General features: G+C 36.3%; 1 protein-coding gene across 2 annotated transcripts in view; it reads left to right on the plus strand.

Moving 5' to 3' along the window:
* The window catches only part of fbxw7 (F-box and WD repeat domain containing 7), a 381234-nt gene that overhangs the window by 231451 nt on the left and 133199 nt on the right, over nucleotides 1-16584 (plus strand). The gene's annotated exons all lie outside the window — the stretch shown is intronic.

Below are 16584 nucleotides of genomic sequence, written 5' to 3' on the forward strand. Positions count from 1 at the left end.
ATTCGGTGCACATGAGAACCCACCTGGAATTTGCAAAAATGTATTTAAAGGACTCCAAGAACATGAGGAAAAAGATTCTCTGATGAAACAAAACTTCAACTATTTGGGCAAAACTCCAGGCAAACCTGCCAATACTTATAACCTGCCTAGTAAATCCATAGGGTGATGCATCAAGGTGGTAGCATCAATGCTATGGGGATGCATTGATAGGGGTGCTAGTTAGAACTGAGGGAGGGATGGATGAATGTAGCCAAATATAGAGAGGTCCTTGAAGAAAACCTACTCCAGAGTGCATGCCACTTCAGACCAGGGTGATGGTTCACCTGTTAGCTCCACAATGACCCAAAGCATACATCCAAGAAAATGCTTGAGTTGTTTTGGAGCAGTCTTTGTGTTTGAGTGGCTCAATCAAAACCCAGACTTATCTCTCATTGAACATCAGTGGTGACACCTGAAGATGGGTGTTTACAGATGGATCCCATTCAGTCTATCAGAGCTTGAGAAGAGCTGCCAGGAAAAATAGGGGAAAAAGTGTCCAAATCCAGGAGTGCAAAGCTTGTAGTGACTTACCTTAGAAGATTCCCCACTATAATTGATGACTGACTGAATAACAGATTTCTCTTTTTTTAATTTTTTTTTATAAATTTGCAGTCCTTTCTGAAAACATGTTTTAACATTGTTATTTTGGGTTATTGAGTGCAGATTGATGGACAAAATGTTAAATATATCCATTTAAAATAAATAAATTAATAAATTGGGCATGAAGTGAAGGGGTCTTAGTGCTTTCAAAACCCACTGTACTCTAGGCCCATTTATAGTTACCAGTTAACTTAAAGTGCACTAAATCCAGGTCATCCTGTCATTCAGCCGGACACAGAATTTAAACATTGAATTTGACTTCTGCCCTTGTCAGATCTGCAAATAACAAAGTAGCTACTCTGGCATCCCTGAAAGAGAGTTTGTTCTTTTGGTTAATCCTGGTACACTTATAAACAGTGGTTCACTGGCTAAATAAAGCTTGAATAGCCAGATTGATTGCACACATTTATCAGTTACTTACGGCTGAGTGTAAATCAGTCTGAAGTCTTGATCTTGTCATTTAGTTGAAGCTCAAGCCAAGTACTTTATCCATTTTGGAATTTTGTTTGTCAATACAGAATAGTTTAAACACAGAATTTAATTTCCTATTTCTCAAAAATTATATTTTACATGAAAGAAAGATCGACTTAATCTATGCTCCATCATTCTTTTCTTGATCTCATCCATCTATGTCTCATTTACTGTTTGTACCTGCTTTGATCACTTAAATATTTTTTATTCCTTTTGTGTAATAATCAGAGATCATTTTGATTTGTGTTTCGTTGCTACAGTTGCTACAACAATGGGTGCAAGGAAAGAGCCAGCACTGAAATGTCAGTTGTAGAGAACCCTTACAATAAGGCACTAGTTGTTAATGTTATCGGGGAGTGGTGGCATGATGCATGTTGATTAGCACATGAAAGTATGAATTGCGCTGTATATTGCCCTTTTGACAATAATGACCCTTAAAAGGTATAATAATAACTCAGTCTGGTTCTGTCCTTTTGCACATTTCTATTTTATAAGACACTTGTTACCACAGTCTCTACTAGGATAATTGGTTATAAAATGTGGCTTGATAGTTGACCAGTTGAAAATTGGGATGTATATGATGGAAGCCTTATCACATCTCCCTTAATGTCCTCTCAAGCCATCCTGAAGATGTGACTGAATTGTGCTTTAAAGGGTGGTTCTGTCACTAATGTTATTCTTATGATGCATGGTTCAGAATTTGGGCTGGTGTTTTGACTATCATTTTGCTTTCATATCTCAACCTCTTTTATTATAGGCAATATGTATTATTTATGTGATGTCTTTTAAATAACTAATGTGGCATTCAGCAGCACCTTGCGCCTCATCACTCAGCACTTTAAGTGTTGTAACCGGGAGGCCAAGTAGTATCAATCTCACTTATTGATTTCCACTGCCTTTATATCACGACAGCTTTTGCTTATGTATTTCTAAATAATTTACTTGGCTTACTGCAGTTATAATTTTATTCCTCCTTGTCTCCAAACTTGTCCTGCACACCTTGTGTACATGATTTTAACATGGCTGTCACAGTCTGGGGCATTCCACAAATAGCCTACTTTGCTGTTACTGATGTGGCCGTCTGCATGGTTTGTTTAATCTGTAGATAAAACTTGAGGCTGCTCAGTGTGTGGTCCTGTTGGCATCGCTGTGAAAGCTGTTCAGAGGTTGCTCGAAGGAGACAGTCATTTCCTGCAGCTTTGGCAGATGCTTCACATGTGTGACATGCTTTACAGTATTATAGTGGTCACAAGATCTAGAGAGCAGGGTGCTGAGCAGGCTTCCACTGCTGTTACTGTAGGGAAGAGGTCATGTCTGAATATTCAGACGTGCAAGGTGTGGACTGGGGTCCAGACTAACTTTGAAGAAAGTCTTCTGAATATCTGGCATACCAGACAAGGACTGTATTTATAACATTAGGAATGTAATGCAAATAAGCTCTTTTGTCATGTATAGAAAGGTTTGGTGGAGTAAGAATCTTTTCAAGACCAGAGCTAAAGCAAAGCTCTAGTACCTGTTCAAATATTTTACAGTACAATGAAGTGTCTGCATTTGTCTTTTCACTGGACCTTCTTGATATTATACTCTCGCCTCAAAATCCATATTTTCTTTCTTTTCCTTTCAAGTTTTGAAAACATAGAAAATGCAGTTTAGTGTAAAACAAATGTACTTTTGTACCTTGTGATGTTACTGTACATGGGAACATGGGATAATTGGACCAATTGCTACAACATTGGGTGCAAGTAAAGAGCCAGCACTGAAATGTCAGTTGTAGAGAACCCTTATATATGTAGTTAGCCACATTCACGGACTCTAGGTATCTTTAAAGTAATCAATAAACTTGTGGACGGATAAAAAATCCACAATGGACATGTTGCTTGTGTAAATTACTTATTATAACTTCTGTACTACATAGTATTTTTAAATGTAATAATTTGCATATACGCATGTCAGTTTTTTTCATTTATGGAGAAACTGGAATGGTGAGTCATCCAAAATTGTAGCAGAATATTTCTATAGCACGTGATCACAGCAAACTTCCACGGAGTTGGAGAAGGATTATTTGAGAACTTTCTAAAGAGACTTACTACCTGAGCAATAATACATGAAAAGTCTTAACTTTGTTATTTTGACAGGGCCTTGCTTTTGGCAGCATTCTGTAGTTAATGGAAGTTTCTAACCCAGGGATGCTGTTCATGAAAAGCTTTTCAAACAGCAGTTTGTAGGTCAAGAAGTTTGGAAGTTTAACCTAAAACGTTGGAGTATGCTTAATCTCAGTTTATTCTGATTACTGGCTTTCAGGCTCAGTATGACATAAGGGTATGTGGGATTCGTAACTTTCATCTATGTTTCCTAAGTGCTCGTATTATTCCATTACGAATATTTGTTAAAGGCCACTATGTGTATGACTGAGGTATCTTTGATAAGTTTGCTTGTATTTTGTAGGCCTTTTCATTGTCATAAAAATTGTCCTTGTGGCTTAGTAACATTCCTTTCAGTACTCGCCTAAAGTTTTGTTAGTCACACTTGGTAAGCCCGCTCGTAATTACTCATTTTTGAATTTTTGTATTCTTGGATATATGCCTTCCATTTGTTCCTTGTGCTCCAGGTTTCTGTTTACTTTACAATCAAATTTTTGCTTTGTCTCATTTTTTTGGCACATATCTTGACCTTTAACACAATATGACATTAGGTCAAGATAGATGCACGAGATAAACATCTCTTACTGGTACTAATCATTGTCTTAAGTTTTCTAAAATGTCCCCTTTATTATTTCACAGTATACCAGTACTTAAAAGGTGCTCTGAAATGGCAAATTTTTGGAAATACTATACCAGCTTTATGGTTAATTTTAGTACAAGAAGTAACTTTGTTATGAGCAGGCACATTACACTCTGTTATATACTGTAGAAGTGCAATTGGAACTCCAGGGGTGTCCCCCAAATCATGCACCCAACACTGCAAAGCTCAGAGGAAATCTGTCACAGCAGCAGGGAGATGCTACCTGGTATCGGTACAGTGAATTGCTAAAGCTGGTATTGGTAGCGAAGTCAGCGATCCAACAGCTGTACACTTACCTTAAAGACGCATTATTGTAATCTATATTTGTTGATATGTGTACACAGCCTAGAAGTAACAAACACTTCATTTAGCACACATTTTAGAGATTTCTTAACTAAGTGGAATAAATGACCAGGTAGGATGATAGATAGTATTATTTTGTTGCCATCCTAGATATTTTGCAAATGTTAGGTGAATAGGAATTAACAGGGTATGAGGAGCTGAAATTCCTTTGTCATCAAAATTGTTCTTATATTCTTAATACCATCACACTGGATTTCACATTTCATTGTGTCCTGGTTTAACATTCTGCCAACTGCAAAATCACATCCTGCTGACTTCAATATTTGTCAGTGTATTTTGAAAACATGCAGGGAAAGCAACATAAGGGGATATGAGTTTTAAATATGTGTTTGGTCATTGAATCTCCCAGGTGGCATACCTTCTGTCATCTATTCAGATAGCATCAGAAGTACACTGGCCAAAGTGGGAATGTAGGTCACAGGTCGGTATTCACTAGAATACTGATGCTGACCCTTTTGACTAGTTTTCTCAAAGTATGGTACTGGTCAACATATAAGCTACAGAGATTCTCTAGACTCAGCAAGACGTGTCCTCAAATAGCTTTAAAGCCTTCTTCCAGGACAGCTTTTACAGATTTCTGCTTTTAAATGAATGACTGTACTTCCGGCATGGCCCTTGGTGTAAGAAGCAGTTTACAAACACAGTTTGGTTGAACTGAAGCTGCCATTTTGAATTTCATTAAGCCCTACAAGAAACAGAGGCTACTGTTGGCTACTGTGAATATAACTACCAGCACTGTGACTGGACAGTGTTTTCACATGTCCATGAAGAGAGCAACATGTGCTAGTTTATTGAAATAATCAGCTTTTATGAAATGAAAAACCTAATTCAAAATAAGTAAAAAGCCATTTTCAGCCAAGAAAATTATTAATTTATATTTTGAATGTAGCGCAATACTAGCATAATTTGTCAGTGTACAGGGTGCAAGGATTTTGTGTGCCACTTTTTTTTTTGTTAATTTCTAAGGGTCTGTTGTTTTCTTCAACATGTCCGTGCGCGTGTGAAACACCCTCTAAAAAGTCCTCACCATTAGTTTGGTCTCCATTGCTGCATGTTATTCAGTTTAGTATTTACCCTATTAGACGTGGCCAGATGCTCTTTCTACTTTATTTTTGGTCTCTAGTTCCTGCTGAAAGATTCACTGGTGTTAAGCCTATAACACCACACGGTATATATGTACTTCAGTTGAAAAAGGTTTATTAGTACATTGCAAAATGTAAAAATTAGAGACTGAGCATCATGTATGTGTGACATGATAAAGAGCTGAAACATGTCTGACTTTATTTTTAATTCTTCAGGATGGAAGTAATCCTTAGCTGTTTTTCCTTTTTGCAGGGCCCCTCACTAATTCTTCTAGATGAGTAGATGCAACTGGATAGTTTTACTTTCTTGTTGTTTATACCTTATTTTGTCCCCATACAGTATGTGTTTGTATTTGTGCCAACCAGAAGTCTAACTCATTTAACTACATTACTGCAACTTTTCTGCGTTTCATACTCAAACTCCTCTGCCTTTTCTGCAAGTCTTCACTACCATACTTATAAGGGAAGGGCTATCTGAGTATTTTGCTTTGATCTGCATAGTATTTTGATTTTGATCTTGATCATCTCTTTCCTAAATTTCCTTTGGCGCACTGTAAGTTAGGAAACTAATTGTCCCTGCTTTCAGTTTCACAGGCTATGGTGTTACATTTTTCAGTAACCCTTTGGCTACTGGCCAGTGTCTCTGGGCAAGAAATCCTTCTGCCTCCTTTAGAAGCACACATTTTGAACTCCTAGGATATGGCACAGCATAACCTTTCAGTACTAGAATCTGTTAAAGGTAAACAGACCTAAAGGGAATATTGTCAGCCACATCTGGTATAAAATGAGACTGAATGAAGCAAAGTTTTAAAATAAAGAGATCAAATTGGTGACTGAACTAACAAGATCCTGCCCACCCACATAAACGTCTAAGGTGTCATTGTCCTTTGGCATTGTTGATTCACAAATCCGGTGTCATGGGTCTGAATCCCACAACTGGTCAGTGTCAGTGAGGAATTTGCATGTTCTCATCATGTCTCTATGGGTTTCCCCCTAGGTATTGTGATTTTCATCTTGTACTCAAAAAAATTTAACTGGGTGGGACTTCACCATTGATTTTTAATCTCCATTGGGCACTTTCAAAATTTTTATGTTTCAGAAATATGAACTGTTATTGTGCATAGATCTTCCATAACCAACAGCTAACAATTCATAAATTTAAGTAATTTTTACATTATCTAAATTGGGATGTGGTGTCTGTGAAAGATAGACAACCTGCAAAATATTGACATAGTAACATGCTATAAAAATTTTATATAGTCTACTAATAAACACAATTATATTCTCTAAGCACATTTCTAAATATGACTAATTTTTACAAAAAAATGTAAAAACTTTTAAAACAATTTGCAAAGATCCCAAAATGCATTTTGCTGTTACACTATCTGTACATTTTCTATGCTGCTTCTCCTTGTGGCTCTTATCAGTGAGAGTAGTAGCCTATTCCCATGACATAACTGCAGCTTTTTAATACTGAAGACTTTTCAGTGGCCGACTCGGGGAGATATTCTATTGATCTGTTTAGTATTCCATGGTTTATACAGGTAAGATTGAGTTTCTCATCATATTTATGTCCAGGAGATATGTGTACCCAGTATGGCTGAAAAATATTTATATTAGATAATCTTTATTATTCCCTTTGGGAAATTCACATGCATACAGCTGCAGAAACATAAAAACAAGGATACAGACTCACAGGACAAATAATGCAGTCAGTCAATCAATAAAGCTTAATGAGTACATCAGGTGAAAATATTGAATTGCCTGATAGCAGTGGGGAGAAAAGACCTCTAGAGGCACGTCTTAGTATACTATGGTTGTGTGTATATATATGTATGTGTATATATGATGGCCGCATCTTGGCTATCAAATGAGAACGCCATCAACAGACACTTGGACATAAATCCAGCATATGCAAACTTAAGAAGAACATGTTCATAATAAATAAACTGTACACCCAATCCAGCATATGCAAACTTAAGAAGAACATGTTCATAATAAATAAACTGTACACCCAATACCCCCCCCCCCCCCCCCCGATCACACTGACTTAGCTCACTTATATATGAGTGTGTGTGTATATGTATTGTAATTTTGTCATCCCTCTGTGCAGATATGCAAATAGGATTTTACTGAGTGCTCATGACAATAAACTTGACTTGCCCAGAAAAGAGAAGCGCCTATGGCTAATAAGATGTTGAAATGCCAGTCAGTCTTTCGTTCAAGCATGTAGCCATATACATGTACATAAAAAGATGCGGAAGACATTTAAGAGAATGTGGGGACAAATACTTAGTAGAAGATATAAGCCACTATTTCTTATGTGTAGTAGTTTTAATTTTTTCAATCATTTAATGAACAAGCTACCTTGCATGCTTCTTTAACTTTTTACTGTATACCATGACATTACTTTTACATTTACATTTACAACATTTAGCAGACGCTCTTATCCAGAGCGACTTACAACAGTGCTTAGTAGTCTATGACTGTTCTTCAGTCTTTTTAGGCTAGGATTAAATCTACTGTCATTAAACAAGTTACCGCTGACCAAGTTGTACACAAAACCATGCTAGAAGAAAATAGTAAGTTTAGTACAAAAAATTTTTTTAAGAGAAAAAGGGTAGAAAAAAAGTATGGGGACTTTAGTCCCCCAAGTGCTGTTTAAAGAAGTGTGTCTTCAGACGACGTTTGAAGACAGTGAGGGTCTCTGCTGTTCGTACAGCAAGAGGAACTTCGTTCCACCACTGAGGAGCCAACACTGCAAAGAGTCTTGATGCATGTCGTCCTCTTCTTTTAAGTAAGGGTGGTTCGAGACGAGCAGTGCTTGATATTCTGAGAGAGCGAGAAGTGACACGCTGCTTAACCAGTGCTGATATGTAAGGTGGTGCAGTTCCAGTTTTGGCCTTAAAGGCCTTTAACACAAACCTTATGTCTTTTAATTACTCCCAATTACAAAGTGAAGTAGAACATTTTCTTTTATAACTCACACATTTACCGCCCTTCACTGGGTTCTGTTGTTCAGTAAGCTGCAGTTATTATTTACCAGACATTTTCACCCTAGGTGACTTGCAAGATCACGCTACATTAGTGTTTTTTTTTTCATTATTTATGTAAAATTATGCAAAGTACTTTTAAATGGAGTTTACCATGAAAGCCACTGTTTAAAGTACGCATGTGTAGATAGTTAACTTCAGCTACCATGTTTCATACTTTTTCCTTTTCGTTCTTGCTACTGAATTTCTTTTATTTATTGTACATAAATAGGATGGCATGATTGAAATTGTGAAAAAAAAATGAGGCAAATGCCAAGAAATTCTCTGCTAGTTTATTTTCCCTGTGGTCACATCTTCTGCATTCTAAAGAGAACTAATCTAAGCAAGAATTTTAATTGAAAACACTGTGCCATGGTGTCTGAATGAAGACTTCAAACTGTTGTATGACTTCATATAAAGAAACATACTTTTTGATGTTGGTAAAGGAAAGATTTAAACCTGCAATCTAGTTCACACCCATACTCCTCTTTGTGGTAATGTTTCTGTTACAACTGTTCAAATGTAATTTACTGCCTGGAGCGCTGGCTTTTGTGCTGAATAACCTGTTGAGACATCAGTTGTTTTTTCGCTTGTAAGAACATGTGCATTGTTGTACAAGCCAATTCCAGCAAGTTCCAGTCCTAATTAAGCAAAATGTATTTTAAGCTTTCTGCTGTATGTAAAATGATTTCAGCAATTATCAGTTGACTAGCACATGTTTCACACTTGTTGGAATGCCTGCCATAGCTCTTGTTCTAGGGCATCCCAGCTGCCTCCAGTGACTAAGACCATCACAGCCACTTTCATCTAAAAACATTTTTACTTTTGTTTGATAGAATTAGCTGTGCATCTGCTTGTCATAGTTAACAAATTGCTAATTAACCAGAAATCTATGTAGCGGAGATTGAGAACAAGTTTAAAAATTAATTTTCCCCTCTGTCTTATAATTAATATTTTAGTTTCATTAGCACCTGATATGTGAGAAAGATCTTTGTAGCTCAATAGCGTATTAAATAATCTAATCGGATTTGTGCAATAAAAGCTGCCTTTAATTTGATTTCTACAAAGGCTGTACTGTCAGTAGCCTTGCAGCAGAGTATTGTGTATAACCAATTTGCTATTATGCAGCCATCATTATAATGGATCCAGGTGAAGGAAGTATAATGAAGAAAAAGCAGGAGTGTTGATCCTGGAGACATTTCTAACATACTGTATAACTAAATAAATAAGAGCCAGCTTACTATCATTACAGATTCAAGGATGGCAATTACTTCATGTTGTGTGAGTATGTGTTTTTTAACTACTGAACTTAAAAGCATTTTCTTCAAAATGTTCAGCCTTTGTGAAAAGCAGTGTAGCCTTGTTGCAAACATTCTTGACTCCTAGTCCAATCAACAGCACCATGTATGACCATTTGTGAGCATCTTAACCTTCTCAGTGTGTCGATATGAAAGTCATTTATCTTTGGTATTGTTGCAAAGAGTTCTGGCCTGGTATTCACTATTGAATGTACATTATAAAAGTTTGTTTAGAGTCTAGGCCAGGATTAATAATTACATATTGTGCAGCCTACAAATTAAAAACACACACACACACACACTCTGTAGTAAGTGAACTTCTTTCCTACAGTGAATTCAAAGTGTTCAGACCACTTCACTACTAATTATGCAAAAAATAGTTTAAATTCATCTTTCGTCAAGCAGTACTCCTACATGCCAGAAAGATAAAGCAAAAACAGAATTAGAGAGGTGTTTGCAAATGTATTAAAAGTAGAAAAATTGTAGTATCACCTTGATACAATTGTTCAAATCATGTGCTGTGACACTTGAAATTTGGCTCAGGTGCATCCTATTTGTTTGATCACTACTGTGATGTTTCTGTACTTTGTTTGGAGTTCACCTGTGATCATTTTGCTTAATTGGATTGATTGGGAGAAGCACACCCATGTCCATAGAAGGTCCCACAATTAAGCAAGAACCAAGCTATGAGGTTGAAGGAATTGCCTTTGGAGCTTAGAGACAGGGTGCTATTGAGTCACAGATATGGGGAAGGCTGTCAAAAACCTTCCTGAAGCATTGCAGGTTACCATAAGCACAGTTGCCTCCATAATTCTTAAAAGGAAGAGGTTTTGAACAACCGCAACTCTTCCTAAAATTGGCCACTTGACCAAAAATGAGTAATTGGGTAAGAAGGACCTTGGTAAGAGTGTTGACCAGAAGCCCAATAGTCATTCTGGCTGAGCTCCAAAAAAAATTCCAGAACTATTACTGCAACACTCCAAAGATCTGAGCTTTGACAGTCATTACGCAGCTAAATGATCACTTGAATAAACATGCTATTCTTGACAAGTTTCAGGCAGGTTTTAGAACAAATCACAGCACAGAAACTGCACTGGTTAAAGTAGTAAATGTGGACAGAGGTCATTTATCTGTTCTTATCCGCTTAGATCTGAGTGCAACATTTGATACCATTGGTCACAATATTCTTATAAATCGCCTTAGTGGGTGGGCGATTGACTTAAATTGGGTTACTTACTTACTTGGTTTAACTTAACTAACAAAGAATTTTCTACCTGTTAAGTATAGTAATTATAGTTCGAAGACACCTGATATTTTATAGGGTGTTACACAAGAATATATCCTGGGTTCACTGCTCTTTTTGATCTTCGTTTCCATTAGGTCAGATTATCTCAAGGCATAACGTGAGCTACCACAGCTATGCTGATGATACACAACTGTACTTATCAATAGTGCCTGATGACCCCGACTCTCTTGATTCACTGACCCAATGTCTACTTGTGTTTCAAAATGGATGAGTAGTAATTTTCTTAAACTAAATAAGGAGAGTAAGGAGTAGTAGATATAAACTTGATCCATTAGGCTTAAAAGTCAAGACAGAGGTAAAGAATTTAGGAGTAATTATTGACTCTGACCTAAATTGTAAATCGCATATTAAGCAGATTACCAGGACAGCATTTTTCACTGAAGGAATATAGCAAACGTTAGATACTTTTTAACTTTGCAAGATGCTGAATAGTTAGTTTATGCTTTTGTTTTTTGTTAACTACATTAGTGTAACGCACTCCTTTCAGGACTACCCAAGAAAAATATCAATCAGTTGCAACTGGTACAGAATGCAGCTGCCAAAATCTTAACTAGGAAAAGAAAACCTGCGCACATCACACCAGTGTTGATATCATTGCATCGGTTACCCGTACCATTCAAAATTGACTTTAAAATACTGTTAATGGTTTACAAAGCCTTAAATAATGTTGCTCCATCCTATATCTTGGAATGCCTGTCACCTTCCACTCCATGTCATACCTTAGATCTTCGAATAATTGTGTGCTTATAATTCCAAGAGCTAAATTTAATAGAAGTGGGGAGGCAGCCTTCAGCTGTTACTCACCTAAAATCTGGAATTGTTTACCGATAGAAATTTGACAGGCTAATATGGTGGAGCATTTTTAAAAAACTGCTAAAAACCCATTTATTTAAAATAGCTTTCTGATAGCTACATTTTACTGTATCCCTATTAAGCTATATGTGCATTGAATTATCATTTTTTAGACCTTCAACAACTAATCAACATTACCGATAATAATTGATTATTAAAAGCATTGGCAATGATCTCTGTTTTGTCTTGGTAGAGTAATATATTGCTCTACTTTCCCCTATTGTGTTATTAATATGTAGCCTTTTGTCAGAATGCCTCAAATCTCACAGACTTACCACTGTTTATAAGGTATTATAGTATTTAACTTCTCCCCACCTTCCCTTCTACATCTATAACCTCAGGCAATTAGGTGTAGTATAAGACAAGCAGGAGTTAAGTTACAATTTAAACAATGTATTATTGGTAATATTCATAAATAATAACAATATGCAAAGTACATTTGAATATTGGCAACCATACAACCTGATACATGGCACACAGACTTGTTAGTTACTTAAAAATGTCTCCAGTTTAAGGCATCATTTGTGGTCCGCTTTCTTCAAAACAGGCCGCATGCCTGTCTTAATATGGTTGTTGAGCTTTGCTCTTCATTATGTTGTCCTTTTCAGTTCATGGTGTGTGAAATGCTCTTTCATCATTTGGTAAGAGAGAGAGAGAGTGAAGGGAGTGAGCAAATGTATAGGTTTTCTGTCCAACCCCTAGAGCCAATAGGATGTCATGGTGCTTAAAGGCTTCTGATACAAGCCAGTTCCAAACAGCCATACTTCAGACCAATGGGGGAATGGAACACCTTCACATCTGCCCCCAGAACCATATGTTAAGGTAAAGCTTGGCAGTTAGGCAGCCTAGCTTTCCTGCGGGGGGGTTGAGAGAGGGACTTTAGCAGAGAATCACTTGCCAAACTGGTTTGAGGCACTTCTCCCAAATCCTGTCGTAAAATTCAAAGAGACCCATTCCTAAAAGGGGGGGGTAAACATAAATGCTTCTCACTAATGTAACACTAATATTACATTGCTTTGCCTAATAAGACATACAAAACATTTATGAACTTGTATGCAAAATTTCACAACACAACAATCTTTCATCAACTAGTTAATTACATCATTAGGCCGAGTATGTTGTGCTGCGCAATTGCGTCACTACTTCTTGCAGTGTGAGCACATTAGAAAAAATGCAGAGAGTAAGCAAGTGCCAGAAAAGACAGGGTGACCTAAGACTTCCAGAATTTGGAAGCTCTTTGCTCTGAATGCAGAAAAAAAAGGGTCGTGAGCTGCAAAATGTGTAGGTCTGACCTTCTATGGCACGAGAGCACAACTGAGTTGCATACACATTTGAACTGGAAACATAACGTTCCAGGCTCTATGGAGGAGGAAGACTTGCCATCATCTCAGTAAATTGAATGTTCCTTCAGTGTTACGTGATACAGATATATGAACACAATGTTTGCTAGGCTTAAGCATAATGACATGACTTTTGGTTTGAAAGATGAGAGGATAATTAGAGTCACTGTCCAGCCCTCTATATTGCGAATAAAGCACCACCATATGCAACAGAATTTAATGATTGGTGAGCAATAAAATATATCATTAGCCACTACAGTAAAACATTCAGATTTTAATTGTTTATTTTTTGGGTTTTTTTTGGACAAGGCCTATCTGCTAAATTATGGTGCTGCATTACACTCTTGCTAACACATGTAACATTAGGATAGGAGTGTTTACAAAAATTGAATGCGAAGAAAGTCCCTGTCTAAGCAGAAAACTTTGCATGGGAAATCAAAAACTCCGCGAGAATGCAGCAGTGAATCCTACAGCACATCAAATGCAACTGAAAGGTTTTTATCACTCATTCTGAGTCAGAAGGCAGGAGCAGAGTGGAAAAAGGAAAGTTAAATATTGTTGGCTATCAGATTGTTTTTCTACAGTCTGGAGGACTACACGATGATGTGCAAGTAATGCTACATGAAGCTTACTTTAGTCGGTAAAATAGATTTTGTGGCTCAATTACACAATTTCAAATGTGAGAATCTAACAGCACACGCCCGACAGCAAATGACATGCAGCAGGCTGCCACAATGTGTTGGGTGCCAAAGAGTCTACAGCGATAAAAGTTTTCTGACACAAAAAAAGACAAATGATAATACAAAAAGATACGAACTTTAGGTTAAAATAATTTTGGCATATTGCATAACAGAGGGAAAACCAAGTTTCACACAAACAAAACCATTTGTTTTGCTGCAAAAGGAAAATAGTCTGAACATTTCCCCAACATATGACAATGATGTTCATTATCCTGATTTAATTTCAAACATTACTACAGACTTACAAAAAAATCAAATAAATAATAGTAATAGTCATGATGGTGCAACAGATTCTTTGCGGTGGTCAGATATTTACATGAAAACCTGTAACTTAAATTTCATGTTTAATTTTGAATTGTGTGTTTAGTGCAATTCTGAATACATAAGCCATATTGTGAGTTTAGTTATTTAAAACTTCTCTTTTAAGGAAAGTGTGTGTGTGTGTGTGTTCATTGCACAACCAGAAGTGCTTGTAAGTGTTTTATTTCTATTTATTACTATTTATTTTCGATGTATTATTATATAATGTTGTATAGAAAGAGATGCTTTGTTTAAAACATCTATAAGTAGTTCATTTTTAACAGATATATTTCTGAAAATTTTATAAAAATCTGTTTATTTGGAGAAGTTCCATTTCATGAATTTTGTGTATAATTGCAAATCATATTTTTTTTTTTTTTTTACATCTAACTAATCGATTTCTGACCAAATAATCGGCAGATTAATCAATCTTCAAAATAATCGTTAGTTGCAGCCCTAATTTTCATCAAGGATGTGTAGAGAAGAATGGCAGAAAATACCGCAAATACAGGTGTATGAAGCTTGTCCTGTTAAAACCAAGAAGACTCCAGGCTGATTCTGCCAATTGTGTTTTGACGAAGTAGTGAGTAAAAGGTCTTAATACTTTTGTCAACATGATATTTGTTTATTTTTTAATGAATTTGTAAAAATTTTAAATATCATATTTTTACTTCTGTGATATTGAGTGTTAATTGATGTAGGGGAAAAATGATTTAAATGATTTTAGCACAAGGCTGCAACTTTGCAAAATGTGAAACATGTGAACGCGTTCTGAATCCACTGTAGATGTCAATTAATCATTCATAGTTTCCATCACACAATCCAGAGTGAGTAAAAGGAATGCTAAATCTTATAATCTGTTGTAGAGATGCAGCACATCTCTTCTGTCTTCAACTGAAGAATAATCTTAACTTTGCAAACAACTTATTTATAATCCTTTTTGACATTTTTTTCCCTCCAGTCTAACAGCAAATTCAGCCTTTTGGGTTGGTCAATCAAAGTGCTTAGGAGTCAAGTTTTCTTTTATTATTATTATTATTATTATTGTTGTTATTATTATTATTTATTTCTAGCAATTACCTATACTATTTTGAAAAAAGATGCAAAAGTGAAATTGCAAATATGTTTTAATAAAATGCAAGACATAATCCTTTACTTCCTTTTCCTGCTTGGTATGTGTAAAGAAGTTTACTGTTTGTGCATCTTTGTAGTTTCAAATACTTTTTCAATGTAAGCAAGCTATCCTCTGTTTAGTGCAGTCCCTGAATGACTATGTAATTGTTAATTCGTTTGTTTATTTGATCTTCAGTTTTCATTCTTCTTTCCTTCTTTTTTAGATTTTAAATGTTGCCAGTCCATTTGTAAAACACTATCTGGTTCTTAGGCCAAGACCTTTAGTGTATGGGCAAAGGTGGTTTGTTGTAATTGTCAACCAATACACACATTGCCAAGGAGTTCATCAGGACTTCTAAAAAGTAGGGAAATCTTAAACCAGCCGAAACCCAATCAGATTTGTATCTCCCTTGTTGAAATGGAGATTGAAGGAACCCCCATCAATAAGTAACACTCAGCATCTGAAAACTGCCATGGCAAGGTTTTGACAGTGCATTTAAGCATGGGCTAGAGGTCTTGTTGAGGTTTGTGAGCTGCTTGTTTGACAGCTATTACAGAATTTAGACTGGTAGTCAAATGTTCTTTTTTTTTTTTATTGTCCTGTCATTTTCTAACTCATTTAATCTAGACCAGGTCATTAGCTGCTGGAGCCTATCCTTGCTAGCAAAGGACACAAGGCAGGAACAAACACTGGACAGGGTACCAATCCATCACAGTGCAAACAAACACATGTTAAAGTACAGCTTCAGTTGTAACATAATCTGATATTCTCACACCCCTTTCAATCCAACTCAAGATTGTGGCCAGTTGAACCTTAGCCTCTTAGCAATGGGTACAAAGTAGGAGCAGGGCAACAGTCACTTGCAGACACAGACATACTAACATTTATGCTAAAACACTGGGGCCAATTTAGAGTTATCATTTAACATAACCCATGTTTTTAGGATGTGTGAGGAAAACTGGAGTACCCATATGAGATCCCATGAAGACATAGGCAGAATCTAGGACTCATAACATAAACAGCAACAGGATGTAGAATTCTAATAAAGGATGTTGAATCTATAAAGCAATAAGGCTAACCACCATTTTCCCACCTTTATTTTTATTAATAAACAAGTGATGCCCTATATTTACCGAGTTCCAATCCATTATGAAGACTATGGCTTATTTATTTTAACCATATGAGCTAGATTTGCTAGCTTTTTTTTTAATTTAATGGTCTGCTAAGTATTAGATTTGCTCATTGAGCTATCTTAGTTGTACACAC

The sequence above is a fragment of the Erpetoichthys calabaricus genome, chromosome 5 (genome assembly GCF_900747795.2).
Source record: "Erpetoichthys calabaricus chromosome 5, fErpCal1.3, whole genome shotgun sequence".
Taxonomy (NCBI): Eukaryota; Metazoa; Chordata; class Cladistia; order Polypteriformes; family Polypteridae; genus Erpetoichthys; species Erpetoichthys calabaricus.